Source organism: Anopheles coluzzii, chromosome 2 (genome assembly GCF_943734685.1).
Source record: "Anopheles coluzzii chromosome 2, AcolN3, whole genome shotgun sequence".
In the NCBI taxonomy this organism is placed as follows: Eukaryota; Metazoa; Arthropoda; class Insecta; order Diptera; family Culicidae; genus Anopheles; species Anopheles coluzzii.
Window position 1 is genome coordinate 53,752,796 of NC_064670.1, and position 19,369 is coordinate 53,772,164.

The following is a 19,369-nucleotide window of genomic DNA, read 5'->3' on the forward strand; positions in this document are numbered from 1 at the left end:
TCTTTTTGCTCCCGTCCCTTTGCTCACTCCCACTTCCGACGGCTTGTGGGCTGCCACTCAATTTCCAACCTTACCGATACGAACTTCCCGCCAAAGGAACGGTACCCAATTGAAAAGCACAAGAAAAATGTTTATTTGATTATCGCGCACGCTTATGCCGTGCCTTCACGTGCATATCGAACAAGGCAACCGCGCTCTGCCGCAAAAGACGCCACACGTAGCAAATGAACGCACGTTCAAAGGTCGGAAAACTCTCGTCCGGGGAAAAACGCACCGAGGCGACTGTACTTCGATTGATAAATGGTCTCGCATAAGCGCGATGACTTTGGGAACAAATTATTCGTGAACGGCAGATCGCGCGTGCCACAGAGTGCCTTACGTGAACGGCACATGAAAGGCCGTGTTTTGTGTGGTGCTGTGGTTCCATTTGCTTGCCGATGAAGCATTTGCTGCACAGTGAGGGTTGTTTCCGGTGCAAAACGAACCATCCAGCATGTGAGTTTGATCACAGGCCTCGCGGTAGCGATAATATGTATATGAAATTATTAAAACCACCGAAACCCATATGGACAGATCCGATTCGTTTCGATGGCGAGCGGATGCGCCGACGCCACACATCATATTAATTTTCTCAATTCAACACAAACCGTAATACATGACGTTCTCATTAGCATACCTCCTAATCTGGATGGAACGATGGTGGGGCTGCTACTTCTATCTCCCTGCCAGCAGTCAATCATCGGTACAGGTCAAACAGGTCCATGCTGTTTGTTCTATTTTAATTTCATCTGCATTCGAGCGCCCCTCTATTCCTGTCTCGATTACCCACAACTCGAGCAAAGCTATACCACTATGGGCAGCAAATTCCATGGAAATGCTTAGCGTTAGTTACGTCTTTCCTCAACACGACGACTCCACCCATTTCCCACATTCTGAGCACAGGAGTGACCTTCGCACGGAGGATTAAAAAGTTTCTCTCACATTAATTAAAATTTATTTCACAACACAAGTGGGCAGGACGGCTGGCGTTCAAGCAAGGAATGTGAAAGATCGCCGTTTCAGCGTTTGTGCCTATAGAGATGTTCTTGGAGATGGCAAACGATGGCATCACCTAACAGAAAAAAGGTTACTAACAAGGGGAGAAAGAGAAGGGACTCCTAATCATATTGTTGGACAAACTTTTTCTCCTTGCAGCGGTTTTGGCAACACCCTTTTTTCGAAGTTTGGTTAAATTGTTTTAAATCAGTTGACCAAGGGTCTATGGGCAATTTTGGAAAAGGGCGAGCAATATTCCGTTTTGCACTTTTTCCCCCGAATAATTATCTCTTTTTATGTGGATGCTGTACTTTGATTCTTTCATACACTAAATTACAGCTAAAGGGAGTGTGAATAGAAACAAACAAAGCATGATAGCTTGTCTGCTTTTTAAGCATAGCTTAAGTTTTAATTTGTAGAGCTAGAAGCAATCAATTGTATTACAATAAAATCAAATGATTATGTTTTGTGTTTTTGTCAAAAACGCAAGGGCAAACATTTGCTGCCATTACAGCCTGACGTTAAGAAATTTTACTCATCTTCGTAATTCGATTTATCTCTTTCGTGGGTGGTAAACAATTAATATAGAATCATTCCTAGTTAGGTGTAATTAAATGCCCTATTATTCCACAATACAGTCAAACAGTAATGTAAGTATAAATCGAACATTATTGAACTAAAATTTTAAGTCTTTTCTAGGGTCTAACGATATTCTTCCCGGTCTCGTAGTACAGTCGTCAACTCGTACGACAAAACAACATGCCCGTCATGGGTTCAATCCCCAAATAGACCGCGCCGCCATACGTAGGACTGACTATCCTGCTATGGGGGGGTATCAATTAGTCACTGTAAGCCAAGCCCACAAGTGGTTACAGGCAGGCCTTGACCGACATCGGTTGTTGAGCCAAAGAAGAAGAAGAAGAACGATATTCTTATGACGATCAGTTTCATTCATGTTTTGTTTCGTTTAGTCTAGCTTGGTTATAAATTGTCCTAAATCGAAATTTTTTAAATTACCTTACGAATTATTTTAAAAATACTTATAACAACCATCACTACAGATTGCAAAATGAAGTTTTGTTCGCTATTCATTAAAAAAAAACGCTTCCCTCATAATAAATAGCAATTCAATCCATCTATCGATCCTTCAAATACAAAAACACCGGCGGTTTGGTAAGGCAGGAATTCAGCATCATCATAACATTCACCAATCATCATATTGTATTGTAGCCGGCTTACACCTCCGTCAAGACATTCTATTTAAAATATGGCTTATTTTCCAGCCGGTAGATCCACGGCTCATGGCCATAAAGTAATACCGGGGAAATTAGTGTAAGATACATCTAACATTTCGTTCATTCTTAAAATCATCTAAATTTCCTCAGTTTACCCATTTGGATTTCCCTGAATGATGGGTATCCAGATTTCACTGATGTACGTTCAACTACATAAAAGCTCCCCCTCTACTTCGAGGATTTCATCGTTAACTTGTTTCCATGCTTCCCAAGCGGGTTCCGGAAATCAGATCCTTTCTCATAGTCGCATTAATCATCAATCTAATTGATACGGCATTAGTGCCGTCGATGTAATCCGCAAAGCCAAGATATTTTAAAATGATGAAGAATCATTTATCGTGTTTTAGTAATCAAGTCTGTTTGTTTTATTTTTAGAAAACAGTAGCAACTGATGCAATTTTAAATCTGGGACTGGGTTTATAAGATCCTGAAGGGCAAGATCGTATGAAGAAGTGTAAACGGTCGAAAGTTCAAACGGTCCCATCTGTTGCCATGTTAGTATACTGAGTTAATGTCACCCAGCCTCCATGTCTCCAGTAAATCTTCCTGATGCCAGATCCTTGCGATCAGATGGATATTCTTAACGGTACGTCACGTGGGCACCATCGTCGACCGATGCTTACTTAAAGCTCTTTAGCTTAAAAGGGAAATCAAATCTTATATAAATCACCAAAATAAGTTAAGATTTGTTCAACAGCTCATAATGCTGTTTTAAATTTTTTTTTTTTGCCTATGAAGTTGGTTCAATTAATCTACCCGATCTAACGTACCCGCGAACTGGTTCAAAACACTTTACACATGAGCTAATGCTAGTGAGCAGATAAATTCATAACTTCGGGCAAAAAAAGTCATCCATTTAATGTAATGATGCAATTAAAACGATACCATAAAGAGTATTGTAATCCTGTGTTATCCCTCGTTCGCAACGATACAGTTTAAATGTCGCTTCGATTGTCCCCATACCCGCCCCTCTCTCGCACACATACCAGATTAGCAACAAGCTTAGCATCAAATCTGTATGGATTAAAAATTAAATAACATTAAAACGCTATAATTAAAATCAAATGCTTTAAATAAACCAACCAGTCTCTGACCACCACCACCACCACCGACACGGGCAGGTTTTGTGTGAATCTCAAATCCACTCGTGACTAGAGGCATTCGATACGCGGCATTAAATTATGAACCTTAATGCTATCAAATATCGCCTATAAATGATCGGCAAACACTTTACGCACATTCCTTTGACCAACGTGACCCAAGCCCGCTGCTTTTTTTGTTGTTAATTATTTTTGTTTTAATTTTGTCGTTTTTGTGTTGCTGGACTCATGCGCAACATGGCTGCTAGTGGTAAAGCGTTACCACCATAAAAAGTGGCACTACCAATTGCGACTCTACACAAACACACTTCCACACATTGCATTTGTGCATTTTTGTGGCCAACCTATATGGTGCCCGAGATGTATCAGTTGTGCTTTCCATGCAAATAGCCCTTTACCGATCATTACCGAGGCGGAGAACACGAACCAGAGGGTGGTTGATCAATTTTGTGTTGTTTGTTTATGTTACCACTTTTAATTGAAACCATTTGTAGTGTTTGGTATCGGTTCACCGGTTCGTTGGGGAGGACCGTAAACGTTTCTCTGTGCACGCAATCAAACTACATCGCATGTGCATTTTGATGCCACTCTTGGTTGGTTGGCGTGATGTGGAGGATTGTGCAGCATTTAAATGCGTCTCCCTATTTACCTACCCCGTTTCTTCAGCTTCTGCCCGCACGCAGAGGAATGGAAGGCATTACCCATGTTTTCATTAATTTAATACGATTATTATAATTTATCACGAGTAGGGGAAAAAATACTCTCAAACATCCAACCAGCCACTCTGTAGTGAAATTATTCACAAATTCAATTGCGTCTGGAAATAGAGTTCCCTGTAAAAACCGTCTCGGTACCTTACGCATTGCCAATTTAATGACGTTTAAAAGTAACACTGAAACGCAGACCACTTTATGGGTTTACAGATTTTTTTCCGCACACCGTTTTTGCAAACTCTCGTTCCGGAAATGGAGCTCTGCATTGCGAGCTTAACACAATTTGGTTTCACAGTATTTGCACACATCAGTTAGTTTTATTTTTTGCCAATCTTTCAGGCAATGTTGGCCAAATGACTGTCTGTGTTTTGATAATGATGTTAATTTGCTGCTCGAAACACGAGCCATACTACTTTTCGACCAAATTTTTGCACCATATGCACCGTGCTGTGTGCTGTGTACAGAGAGAGAAAAAAAAAAGATAATATTTGGTTTGTACCAACAAATCATCAAACTCTACGAGACTGGTTTATCCGTTCGCATACAGCCACATGCCTAATTTGCTACAGAGTTGAAATGTATCGTCCAATTTCGAATTGTTCATGTTCAAACCACTCCACCCTCAGGCCTGGTTTCGGTTTGAACGTGTGCAGATGTGTAAAGCATAAATTGATGAAATTTCAGTCAAAACGATTTTAGACATTTCTTTCATATGTTTTTTTGTTTTTGCTTTTTACACTTATGCGTATACAATTCACACAATGTTTTTTGTTGACGTAAATAAACACGATAGAAGACGGTATGTGGTTGACAGGCAGATGAATGGGTAATCGTATTTTACACGCTTTTTCACGCGTAAGGGGTATGTGTGTGTTTTAATCTAATCAAACAGACGTTTAGAAACACATTTTCGAACAACAAAAAACCATAGAATATTTAAATTTTTAAACCCGTTTGATCTATACACGTACGTGTGGACTTGGCAGCTAATAATTACATATCCAAAGAACACACATCTCTTGCAAACTCTCGCCACAGCTGGCTTCGACGAGTTAATTAGTGGATCGACATGTTGTTAAAGTGATGTAAAATATAATGTTTGAATCAACCTATTTTCGATTCGTTGGTTGTGATTTTTTAAATTTGTAAATTTTATAATAGCCATTTCGCTTAATTGCACATCTAATTCAGCGAATTTAATAATGGTTTTTATAAATTTCCAAAAACAATTAGTGACATTGTGCATCAATTTTTACCTTTAACGCACCTACCTTCTAACGTTCAAACCACCGACTAACTTTAAGTTGATTTGCCTGTACTAGCAGTTAGTATTATTGGTTAAAGAAAATATATATTTTATTATTGTTCGACAACGAAGCGGAAACATTATTTAGTGCTGAAAACGCTAAGCTTTTTTTTTTTGTAGTACTTTAGCTGTTGCCAAAAAATAGTATGTTTATTTTGCCGATTCGTTTAATAATAATGTTCGACTTGTCTCCGAGATCGTTATCGTTTTGCATTGCTTTTTCTCCCTTTACTCCTATCTCTTTTTCTCTCTAACAAATTCGTAACGTTTGTGTCGATAGGACGTTAGAAGCCTCTTATCATGCTGTTGTAAGGTTCCAATAATTATGTTGATTGAATTACAGAGTATCACACAGCGGGATAGCCTTGAACCCAAGACTCCAAGACTTGCTCTTGAGACTTAAACTCAAGACGGACATATTATACGAGTCGTTCGAGTTGACGACTGTGCTACGGGACCGCTCGGCTTACGGGATCGCGTAAAGGCCTTACAGATATAAATTTATATTTGCTATGAAAATTTTATGTTTATATAAACCACAATTGGTGCCTTAGACTGAAAACTTGGCAGAAAGGACGTTACCTAATGTTATCGAATGATAGTTATATTTTATGACATCTTTTATTATATGATATGTATTAGACTTCTACCTAATCCTATTACATAAAGTTGCAATAATTTACAGTTTAATCTCTCTTTCAAACTCCAAATGATCGTCTTCACACAGTTGCAACGTAATTCAATACCCATCGAATTCAAATAACATTGGCTCATCAAGCACTGTTTCTTTAGTGAACATCTAGCAATATGCATCCATCAATACAAGTGTGCCACTGCGCTGTTCAGCTCAATCACCAACCACTGCACTTGACAGCTTAAACTGCTGTCTTTTTCACCTGTAATATTTATACTTTCTAGAAACGGATGAAGTACTACAGAGACAGAAAAAGAAGAACTAACAACTCCATAGCAAACACCTTATGCGCAGCTACTCGAGCAAACCGAGCAGTCGTTTAGCGAAACATGGTGAAACGTTGTCCCCGGAGTGGCAATACAAATCGATATAGATTTTCAATATGCATTCGGCACGTACAAACATTCACACATACATAGTATTTTCCGACTGATGCATACATTTCACAGTACCATCAACGAACCGCAGCAAAATATCATCGTCGCATGCCAATGGCAGCCAGCATGCACCGTTGGGTGCATCCACCGGCAGCCACTGTGACGGCGCATCGTGAGAAAAATCACACTCAAGCTAAAAACAACAGCAAAAACAGAGTCTAGGAGAGAAAAGTGTTTGATAAATATTCTACCACTCACCTCCTGGGCGGGACAGAGGACCCCCTGAAACGGCCAGAGGAATACCGATAGACGGGGAAAGCTAATTTTACAACCTAGAAAAATCAGTGAAAAATGTCCCAGAAGGCGGAAAGCAACGGACAGCTGCAGAAGATGCAGCATGGCAAACGAAAGCAAATAAAAAGGCACACTCCCATCGGAAACCGGCAGCTGGGGAAGTGAATGGACAGGACAGCAACGATGGGGACCAACTAGCAGCAGCAGCAGCAGCAGATGACGTTCGTTACCAGAATCGTCCCGGGTGGAATTTTCAATGTCCATCGATGAATAAAATATAAATCGTGTACCGGACAGTTCGAATATAAATGGCTACATAAATAGACTGTCCTTTGGGTTCCCCGGCTGGATCGGGCATTCCTCTTTCACTGGTAAAAGCCAGCAAATATCGAAATGTCTCTACTCTTTTCTTCTTTTTTTTGCTCCTCTTCTACTGTGTCTTGTGCGGAATACCCCCCCCCCTCCCCCACCAAACAACGAAAGAAATCCTTTTCCTGTGCTGTTCATCCATCACGTTCTGCCCCGCTTTCTGGCAGCATTTTCCCAAGAATGTGTGCGAACCACTTTATGTGTCGCACCTCTGGGATTTCCTGTTGATGAAAAGAAGGACACACGCGCTCGATTGTCGAGAAAGCGCAACGAAAGGAAACGGAGTCACTTCACAATTGAAATATCCCGAATCGCTTCCCTTGCGTCGGAGGAGCCTCACCTGCGCTGCGGGAAATTCCGGGAGTTTTAAGCGGTTCCAAATAGATTGAACCCTTATTTCGTGCTAGCTCCATTATGGCCCGTTTTGCATACAACCCAACGACGTTCGTTCGACTCTGCCCCAAAGGGACACTTGCTGACAATCACATCCCCAAACGATCCATTAGATATAATCCGCCTCCTATTAATAGATGGCATGCCGCCGTGCCGTTGCGACAAACAACCTTACCCGCATCTCCAGTGTGCCATTGGTCGGCCGGGCGACTCGTGTGGCCCGACCCTTCCCCACTTTTGCAAAAGGGTTCACCTTTTTGGCGTTTAATTGAATTTGCGCTCCTTACGTCCACAGTACGTACCGTACTGTAGTCACTCGTACTGCTCAGTGCAGTAAATTATGAATGAACCCGACTGTCGGCACCCGTACACAAGCCTGCAGCGAGTGCTGCCGCTTTTTCTAAACACCACCCAACCACCATCCCTCATTCGGATGGCCTTGCACTTCATTTTCATCTTCCGCCGGTGCGTCTTTGGGGTTCGCAGAAAACACACCCGGACCGTTCCGGGTGGATGCAAACCGCACACATATTTCATAAATAATCAGAACTGTGCTATGCTGTGCTATGCTGTTGCTCTCCCCGACGATGGTGCGCTCGCAACAGCAGCGCCTGATGTCTTTCTACCCGCCCGAAGGATGCCGAAGAATTACCTCTCCCTGGTGAGTTGGTGAGGTTTTTGTATATTTTAGCATAAATGTTGCTGCTTTTCCTTTCGTTTTGTTTTCACTTTTTGCTCTTTTTTTTTGTTGATGTTCTGTTTGGTTTGTGGCTTGACAAGGGAATGTCTTCTCACACTGATGTCGCGTCTTGCGATACCCGGGTGCCCTGAAAGGGGTTGCTCGCAATAATAATCATGCTCGGGGGAATTAGATTGTACCGTACCCAGTGCGCCCTACCAGCAAGCAGTAAAGTCAGCGTCGGAACAAATGGACCGGAACAGTGAGGCCATCTACAGTGTGGCATCGCGTCTACAGGATGAAAGCAAACTTGCTACTCCAACACGCTCACTGCCTGTACTGCTGATGAGAGCAAACGGCAAGCGGGCCGTTTCTTGAACGATGTCATTTATGCTCCAAGCTGCCACAAAAACGATCCCTTGTTTGTTGGGCTGTCCCTTTTGCCCGGGGGTCATAAATTTCAGAAGGTTTTTTTTGCTGTCCGGTGGTATGAAGTGGAACCGATTGAAGAGATTTATCTTTTAATCGAACTCCCTACTTTAATATCATCCGGCAATCAGCTCTTTGCTGCCTCTAATGATGCATCGCAACTCAGTTATTTGTGCACTACTAAAGCGGTTGCTCCAGAGAGGGATGAGCAACACAAGGAGCATATTGTTTTCGTATCATTTTTGTTCCATATTTCACATAAGTGACCCTAATTTGTCGGTATATGAAGATCAGTGTAGTATAAAAGTGATTATGAATCTTGCACTGTGGATACATATTAATAAATATGTTTCATAAACAGTGCGTTGCAGGACAAAAGTATTGTATTCGATGTTGATAACTGTGTTTAATAATTTATTTAAAAGTTAGAAATGGACATGGCTAGGTTATTAAGTATTTCAAATAGATCCTCAGAAGCTAGAACAGATCTTTCACCCTCTTGCATATACATCAACTACTATATCCAAGCCACATAAGTAACATAGGCCATATCCGACCAAATTATTAAAAAGGGTCTTCCAGTTCTTCAGCTATTTGTAGAGGTTGATTTGTCCAACTTGATGTGTCACATTACTTTCCATCTCGTTGGAGGTCAGTGATTTAATCCTCAAAAACGTTGCCTGATTTACTCACAGTAAAAACAATAGCCAATTGCCCATTACAAACGCGCGATTAAGCCAAATACGAATATCGATTGCAAATATTAATATTATCGTTTAGTTAGTTGATCTATAACGGGCCATATAACATATTAAATTCAAAATAATTCGAAACATTGTTAAATTCAGCTGACTTGCGGAACATGAAGTCGGACCAACCAACGGCTGGTGCGGGGCTTAACAACCCATAGAGTCTCTCTAGACGGAAGTGGTGGTGTGTAGGTATCGATGCGATGCAACAAAAGCGATGACTTGATACAGTCATTTAGCAGGCCAGCGATGCAAGAGCACTGTGCATTGTCTCTTCTAACCGAAAGAGGCTCAAGGCCTAGAAGACGGCACGGTGCAGCATAGATTATTGCAATCCTGCCAGGGAAGTAGGCCTATGGCATATCGCGTGAGTTTTAGTTGAATCAAGTCGAAAAAGCAGTAGTTATACTCCAGACAAATACGCACGAATATTTAAAAACCGAGCGAACGATACTAGTGTAGACAGTATCAATCCATATAGGATCGCAATTTTTTTTAGTTATCCGGATAACCAGGGCAAGTATTTAGTATCCACTGGTAACAACATCACCTGTATACTGGTTTAAATTCAAATTTGAATCTAGAGGAACGCTCAGGACTTTATCATAATTTTGTCGATTAACTGCAGTGCCGTCAATGAAGTAGGAAGCTCAGGTAATGTTGCATGGACAAAAAACACACAGAAGCATTTCTGAATGCAGATGGTCAGACCGCTGCGCTTGCACCACGAGCAGAAGGTATCGAGACAATCTGGCAGGAGCATGGAGTTACTTGTGTTGTGTATAGGCGCGAAATTTTTGCGTCGCCAGCAAACAAACTAACTATATCGGGAGGAAAAGCGAGGGTGACATTGGTCACTTTGAGAGCTACTGACTGTTTTTATTAGAAATGTGCATATGTTGATGTCGTACGAGCGATTCCCTTTGTAAAATTTAAGCCACTCCAGGAGCGAGCAGAGAAGTCCTAGCTTATCTAATTTTGCAAGAAAAAATGCTTGATTGAAAGAGTCGAATACATTGCCGAATACATTCTTTCAGGGAATATCCTTAATCTACAAGTCTGGAAAAAATCGTTGACATTTCTCGGGTGAGTAGTAAACTATTGACTCCTTTGTGATTTGTATTTTTTTATCAACATTGAATAGTTTTTTCGCGATATCTAAAAACAGCCCTTTTAAACAATCCTGCAAAGCCGTTTCTCCTGAATAAGACAAAAAACAGCCCTTTTACGATATCCCAATTCCAAAACAAAATTGTCGCGGGCTTTCGTTTTCTTTCATGAATTAAAAATTATACATTTAAGCCTCATGGTTAAATAAAGCTGAATTCAAACACATTCACTGTTTTGTTTTTCAATAGAATCTTGTTCCATTTTTATTTACTATTTGTTTAATTACTATGCAATCAGAAAGCCTTTATCATATTCATACCCTGGCATTGTTTCTCACTAACAGAAGGATGGATGCTGAAAAGCTGTACGCATTGAAAAGAATGGATTTATGCATTCAGTCAATTATATTGCATTGATAATGGTGAAAAAATATTACCCGATTTAATGTAACACTGTTCCTCGTACCATAGAACAAAGAAAACACATAAATCAGTCCATTCCCGTGAATCGCACGCCATTCACTGCGTTTAAATAAAATTCCATCGCCACCAGCTGTATTTAAATCATCTGTAGTAATTGTTCCAACAGCTCGTCAGCACACTTCCGCTTGTGTCAAGTTTGGTGCAATTATTGCATTTTTTGTATCCATTTCAACAGCATGCACCCATATTTCGGGCATAATATGTGGTTTTCTTCTACCGCCCGGGGCACTGAGAAACGCGCGCAAAGAGATGAGAGACATTTTGGCACAGTGGAATTTTTATATTAAAAACTGAAAAGCGGAAGCATGTATGATGTGTTGGTTTCCGCGGATGACCAGAAAAATCTCGTCCAGCACAGCTCGGATCATGCGGCAAGCGTGGATGGGCGGTACCTGTCATCAGCTTTTGAGGGTTTTATTAATATTAACGAGTATATTGAGTTGTTCACAATGCAGGGAAATGAACGCATATACAACTTGAAGCAGAAGTCATCAAAGAGTTTTTTTAAATACCTCCTGTTCTTCTGGTAAAATTTGACACGCAGTACGGTGGTGTCATTTTTTAAATGTCTTTATCCCACCAGCATGTTGTATAAGATTTAACAAATAACAAATCAGAGAGCCCACAGTGCAATGGAACCAACTTTTCCTCATTATAATATGAATTTCAAATATTATAACACTTCCGTTGAAAGCCAGAAATTGCACAACGGTCCTACAGACAACGGATGAGCTGTAAAAAAGGCCAGATTTTTGCTTCATCTCAAAATGCAAGCCTCATGTAGAAGCAAAACAGCGACCCTCAACCCTCATCCCGATCGCCACTTCCGCACAATAAATCGCTTTGTACCATGCGCGTGGCGAAATGAGCAAAAACTTAATACCATCAGACTGATTTTTATCAAAGCGAAGCTGCACAACATTCAGCCTTGTTTCGGCCACTCATGGCTACAGCCCGCAGACACACGTTCGCGGCAGGCCGGCGGCAGCAATCTTCATTAGAGATTTATTACATTCAGAAGGCTCTCTTGCTTGGAGCGCGCTTAAAAACAGACCCCCGCCATGGTACGGTAAGCATCCACCATCGGCGGAAACAAGGAAACATCAACCGAGTACACGGAATTCCACGAGATGTGGGGTTGTGTTGCGGAACGGCACACTTTACGTACGGCACTCCATACAGCCTCGTTTTGCGATCATCTTAACCCATAACGCTGGCGACACCGGAGCGGTACGTCGTCGCCCGAATGGTTACGGTTGCTGGCAGGTTTGTTTCCCTAGTGTTTTTTTATTCACGAAACTTCGTAAACCGGTAAATGGCTGTAAGGATGAAGCTTCCCTTTTCTATTTGCTACTGTTGTTGGCGATGCTGCTACTGCTGCTGTTGCTGATACAATGGTAATAAACATGTAAACAGAGCGGTCGACTACTGCTGCGGCTCGTAAGATATGCTCTATGATTCAGTAAATGCTCGTTAAAAAAACATGTTTATACACATCACCCTTTGGCTTTGTGTTTGTGTAGATGTATGCTCTGAAGCCTGTAACAGGTAGCAACTTCCGGGGTTAAAAAGTGTCACACATGCCCAAACACAGTGGCCTCGAAAAAAAAACTGTTCCTTGCCTGTGGGAAATTTGATCCCGCAAAACTTGCAAACCTATGGCCCAATCGACCGTTCGTTAAAAGAACAATTTATGATGTATTATATTTGGACCGAGTACTTTCCATCGTAAATAAGCATTTCCTCGAGAATCCACGCTGTTAAACTGATGTAAATATCAGCTTTCATAATTGCTATTATAAATATCGGTGCAATACTTAGTGATACCATGAAAATGCTATTCTAAAATGTAACATTGATTTAAGTGATGTTCTATTTGTCTTATAAAACCACAGTTAAAAGATCTCTAGAAATGTATAGTTAGTGAGAAATAAAAGTAATTATTATACAAGTTATTACAAAAAAACATGAAAATAACATTAATCATGAACAAACATGGAGATTATAGTTCTTATAACTAAACATAAGGAAAGCAAGTAGACAAACAACCACACTGGCCAAATAATTATTTGTTTTAAAATAACATAAAGCAACATAAAGCACCACAACAAAAATACTATCAATCAAGGTGTTCCTGTTTGCAGCAGGGGCCTTCGGATGTGCCCCTTTTAAGAAGTCTAATTATGAGTTATTCGACCGCAGCGCAATTCTTTCCTGCATCCATTACCGGAGTCAAACATCGGCCCAAGTTAAAATCATGCACACCACGTACGCAACGCACGCCTGCACTGCTCCGAAAAGCGACTGAATGCTTTCGATAATTATCAATCAATTTTTCATTATTCATCATTTGCACATATTACCCAGAAGCCGCCTGGCCGTACCGTACCTGTAAAATCCGATGATCAACCTATTCTTTTATCCGGTCCCACGAGGGAATACAGATTCCAGCAGCGTCGCGAACACTTCCGCTTGCGCAACTGGAGATTGCTAATGACGCGATGCGCTTAACGGATTGCAAAAACACACACACACTCACGCACACGTGCACTTATGCACAGATCCACTATCGGACACAATACACACACATACACACACAGAGACACCCACACACGCACACACAAATTGCCCTTTTTAATGACTAGCCGATGATTTTATTCGTCTGGCTCATTTTATAGCACATTTGGCACGGTGCACATTTGTATCCTTCCGTTTTATTCTCCACAGCACTCTCACACTGGGCACATGGCGCATCGGGCATCGGTCATCGGGATTTAAATATCACTGCACAAACCTTTTCGCCTTCCTCCTGTCGCAGATGCGGATTTGGATCCGTTTTTTTTCACTTACATCCCATTTAATTCATACGAACGATAATCAACACACTCACACTTGCATACACGTTTCGATGTTTTTCATGCTTTCTTTTTGGCACGCGTCACTTCCGATCGCAATGGATTTCGCACCACGTTTTTCACTTTCCTTCCACCACTCCGAGCACTGGGGAAGCGAATAGGGTAGTCGGGAGCAGCCAAAAATCTGATGCAGAAGCGCACTGTGCAATGGGTTTCCATAAATCTACATTATTATAAAATTTGAATGGATTCGTTCACCGCTAACCATTTCATTGAGTAAATTGTGCTGAATAATTAACGATTATTTATTGAAAATCCGACTGCCGACCGGGTGCCGACGACTGTTGGCCACGATACCGGAACCTTCTGCGTAATACCCGAAAGGATAACGTTTTCCTGTAATCCTTTCGGTCTTACGAGAGTGAGGCTATTCGGTAGATAGCTTGGACACAAAGCACAATCAGGTTCCTGGTAGTTGGTTGGATATTAATATGCTTTCCTGTCTTGCAGACTCTGTAACACAGTAACACGATTGAAATTCTTTCGTCTAACGAAGTGAACACAATTACACGAAATTAACTACGGTCCGAACCGCTTGGCGCCGATGATTAAACTGTCTTCACACTAAGCCGGTCACTTCTCTTCAAGCACAGCCGGACAGCACAGCTAGCCCCAGAATTATTTCAAATTATTTTTCTACTCCCAGTTCCCTGATAAACTGAAGAATGTTTTTCCCCACCAACAGTGAAGGACGACCTCGTGTACACTAGATTGGAAAAACAAACACCGCACAAAACACAGAACCTGCCCGGAAACCCCCGGGATTAACGTTCGATAAGAACGCAGCTACCTGCAGATAACGTATCGTGAAAACGTGTACGGTCCGTGCTGTTGTTCGACTGACACAAAACGCCCCCAGACTAATGGAAGCGTTTGCATTTGAGTTCCCTTCGATCTTCGGGCTGCACGCCCCAGCAGCCGAACAGCTGCGCCCCGGTTTGGCACGAACCCAACACGAACCGAACCTCTCACGCCCATGATTCGTGGCCGCTCGGGTAGCTCGCGTGCGTCGGTCACAGCACGCCGGGACTTTCCCCGAAGCGGATTGCTTTTCACACGCGCACACACATGCACACTCCAGCGCTCAGGCCAACCTCGCGAAGTGGCCACGAGTTGGGTGAGTTTTCCAACCGAGCTGTTATCGCGTTCCGTGCCGGCTGCGCTTCGCACCGCTGGGTGACCGATTTTCACGCGAGCTGGCACGATGAAAAACTCTCCGACGGACAATGCTGGCAAGCAAAACAAAACCAAAACATTGCAAGCGCCAGGGGTTCGCGTGCGCCTGGTGAAACGCATCGGTGCAGTTAAGGACTTTTTTTACGTGGCTGCTGTTTTGGTTGGTGTGCGAATCGATAATCTACTATCTAATACGTTAGACATTTAGGTAGGTTATTATTCAGTTACAGTAACCGTAATGCACATTCCAAGTAATCTATATTAACTTTATATCATTTCAATGGAATTCTATTACATCTTCAACATCAGATTTTCAGAGCGGCTTCTATTACATAGCTCCATCGTTGATTTTGTTAGTAGTTTTGCTTACTAAACAACCAAGCAAAACAAGGAATCATATCTCGTATAACCTTAAGTTATACTTTCAGATTATTATAGTTGGCGGTTGTATAGCTTATAAGCTTAATTTAAACAAATTATCTCAGCGAAAAGTTTGCATGAAAAATGGACAAAAATTGTTGATTTTTCATGGGTTTACCTTAACCCGCACTAACTAAATTTTAATAATAGTTTAATTTATAATATCCCATGCATCAGTAGACCAAATTTGAAAGCACCATTAAAAGAAGTCTAACCATGATGGCCAAAAAAAAGAAGCTAATTCGTTCAGGATAAAAAAAAACGGCACCCCGTAGCGTCTAAAACGGACTCCGTGCGTCAATTTGTGGTCGTCGTTGCCTATTCCGGTATCTACAATATTTTGGAACTATTAGACAACAATCAGAGCCTAGTTCCAAATGGCCGACGTCCCTGAGCAACTTGAGGTTCCAAATGAATCTGAAAATGAAGCCGACCAAATATTAAAATAGTACCTAGAAAACATGAACAAACATATCAGGAAGCAGAAATCGTGTTCACTGGTTTCGCAGTGACAAGCAATGACGCCAAAACTCAATGTGATCTGATGATCATCCAACATGATGCAGCTCTACTCCAACAATTTTGTCCCGAAAATTGAGGAGGAAGTGATATAAATCGAAGGTAGATCTTAAAAAATGCGATTATCTTCGTCCACCATGGCGAAAATCCCGGATAACTGACGGCAGGCACCTTGCAAGCTCGTAGATTTATTTTTGCATGTAAGCATACCTTTCCAAGGGTTTTCCTGGAAACAAATTATCTTGCTTAGTTTTTTAACTACAGCCAGCCGAAAAAAGCCCATTCTTTATGCAAACTTGTTTTGCATTTTGCGTTATTTGTTTTATTTGTCTTATGTCCTTATTGTTAATTATTGGTTCTTCTTCTCAGAGGCGCGTTAAACGGTGGGCGGACTGGGTAGCCGCCAGGGGCCCCGGCGATCTAGGGGCCCCCGTCATTGTGGATGTTCGATTTCGTATCGATTCTAACCCCCCGCCGTCGATGGATTTGGTGAAGGGGCCCCGTCTACCATAACGCCTAGGGCCTCGGAGAGGCTTGACCCGCCACTGCTTCTTCTTCTATTTGGCATAACGTCCTTCGTGGACATGCCGGCATATACAGGCTTTCGAGACTTAATTCAGTACCATGCAGTCGGATAGTCAATCCTTGCTACGGAGAGATGGTCAATTCTAGGCTTGAACCCGTGGCGGACATATTATTAAGTAGTTAGAGTTGACGATAGTACCACGGGACCGCCCATTATTAAATAATTGGTTATTAAACCTCTAAAAAGCCACGAGAACTAGCTATTATAGCGTTGCTTACATACTATCCTTAAACTGTTTTAAAAGAGCTGCGTAGATAAAATATGTATCTAAATTATTTGTTTTCGAATTTCCTTTGAATTTGACCTTTGAGATTTGCTTTTTTCAACTTTTTAAAAGAACATTCAATAAAAAACATTCAAATAAAATTTAAAAAATTGGAAAACAATGAGGTTTATATAGGGTTATATAGTGATTTATGCACAAATTCAAACCATTCCTCTTTGGTAAAGAACCCCTTTGTACATTCGATTTATCCTCTATCTAATTAAATCAGCCACCATTTCAACAATTAAAAATGCTCATTTTAAATCTAAATCCAATCACAGTATCGCACCTAAAAACAAAACAAAATTCAAAAGCGCAATAGAGCCAACACACAAAAAAACACTTTACTACACCATTGCAGCAAACAACCGCAGCCAGCTTAAGCGTAAGCTTTGCAGTGAGATAAATGCCATCATAAAAACAAAGTCAAACATCAAACACATTAAAAGCAAATCGTTACACATCATACAGCCGCATCCAATGGCCGACCTCACGACCGACCGGCCGGGCGCACACATTCTGCATTGGCTTTTCCGGCGCTTTTCCTATCACACGTTCGCCGCCTCTCTCATTGCTGGGTACGAGCCCGCTTACTGCTGCTACCAAACAAGCCACGCTAACCTTGTTACGCGTAACACCTGTTTTCCCCCCCGATTGGCTTGCGTCCTGCTGTACCCCTCACGCACCATCGAACGGGCTACTCCGTTTAACGACCTACGGAACCATAATTCATTTCATTCCGTTCGGTTTGCCGTACTAACACCACCACCAACACCAGTAGGGCCTGGTAGCTCGGCAGTTAATTCGGCTAGTTTTTCCACGCCGCATCAAAAACCCATCAGTCCAGGGCAGGGAAGGAACGGTACAGCGAGAGCACGAAGACAAACGTGAGACCATGTTCGAATCCGTGGCCTTGGTTCTCTATCTTCCCGGCGACGGATGCTCCCAAAATCTGCCGCGGTGACAAATGACAAACAAAAATTAAAGAAATGATTTATTTCATCTGGAAGGCACGACTGCGCACCGAAGACACCCAGGGACTTTCCCGCATCGTTCGCATGAAACTAAATTTATCATCCGTTCGGTGCAGCCTGGCTGACCACTAAAGTGCGGTAAACGATATCCTCATCCAGTCCTGAGAGAGTGTGTGAGAGAGAGATAGAACTAAGCGCTCCTTTCCTCGGCCCACCATCGACACGATTAACAAGATGAATTGCTGCATCCAACCGTGTTCGATCTATTGCCAGGCGCGATCCAAAACGGGTGGTGATCTGCTTCCTCCAAACGAACGAACGAACCAACGAATGTGACGAACGAGATCGCTGTCAAAATCGAGAGGCAAAACAATCGATCGCTTAAGTAGTTTGTAATTAAGAAAAACAAATCCCAAAACAAGACCGCTGGCACGCAGCGAACACAAACCCGACACCCAATAATAACAGACCGAAATGATTGCTGTTTATTTTAAGTGCCGACCCGACCGATCGGAGGGTCGCCGCATATGGGATGTACGATCGTCGGATGAGTTTTCCACTGGCGTTCGTGAACAGTTGCTGCCGGCTGAGCTGCATACATGTATTGCTCGGTGCCTTGTTTTTTTTAGTCTGTTGCTCCTTTGTATTGTTATGTGTGGGAGCTGTGTTTTACACGTTTTTCTTTCGTGCCGCATGTTGTTTCCATGATTGAACAGTTCTATTGGCTAAGGTTTGTTAGCATCACGACGAATGGTGCAGCAGAAGATATCAAACAGTGTTTATTATTTTCACAATTCTAGATGTTTCGTTGATCTACATGGTTTTTTTTTTTTTTTTGTTTAAGTCAATCAATTAATTTTTTTTTCTTCTTAAACATCTAGGCATTGTTGTAAGAAAATAGGAAATTACTCATTATAACTGACAAATATTTTATTTTCTACACAAAAATGATAAAAACTAGACAGTAAGCTTAGCAGAAGTACTACAATGTGACTAGTAGCCCAACAATTCAAACCACAAACCCTTCAAGCAGGGATTACTTCCTCACTTATCACTTATCCGTATTCTGAGGGTACTGCAGGAGTTTCTGACCCCGCACAAGGTCTCGCACCTTCGCCTGCTAACGCATTCCATTGTCCTTTCATAAACAGCGCAATTTTGTCTCTTCTATTTTGGCACCCGCTGTCCATCTGGTCGACCAAAAACGAGCTTCAGCAGTGTCTTGCCTGCCATTGAATGCCTCGTGAAAGTAACGAAATGAGTATATTGTTTCTTTACAAACATTTACAACACAGGCATATAGTATTGATCAATTAATCGAACGATTAGCAAATGGATTGCACAGTGGATTAGTAAAATCAATCTTAGTTTCCCTTGATTTTGTATTAATACCCTTGAAAAAGATAAAAAAGGCATATCCATGTTTATTTTGTCAAATTATGAGAAATCTTCAATAAGTGTCCAGTGGCTTTGGGTGTTTGACGGATAA

General features: G+C 41.7%; 1 protein-coding gene across 3 annotated transcripts in view; it reads right to left on the bottom strand.

The window, feature by feature from the left end:
• LOC120949829 (uncharacterized) overlaps positions 1 to 14,815 on the bottom strand; it is a 150,736-nt gene extending 135,921 nt beyond the window's left edge. Inside the window, exons 1-2 of one of the 3 annotated variants that reach the window (XM_040367363.2) lie at positions 14,731 to 14,815; positions 13,415 to 14,080 (exon numbers count right to left, since the gene is read on the bottom strand). The gene's annotated coding sequence lies outside the window, so the exon portion shown is untranslated. Of the gene's footprint in view, positions 1 to 13,414 lie in introns of all 3 variants that reach the window. The other 2 variants (XM_040367365.2, XM_049605317.1) reach the window with 2 other exon arrangements.
• Between the last annotated feature and the right edge of the window lie 4,554 nt (positions 14,816 to 19,369).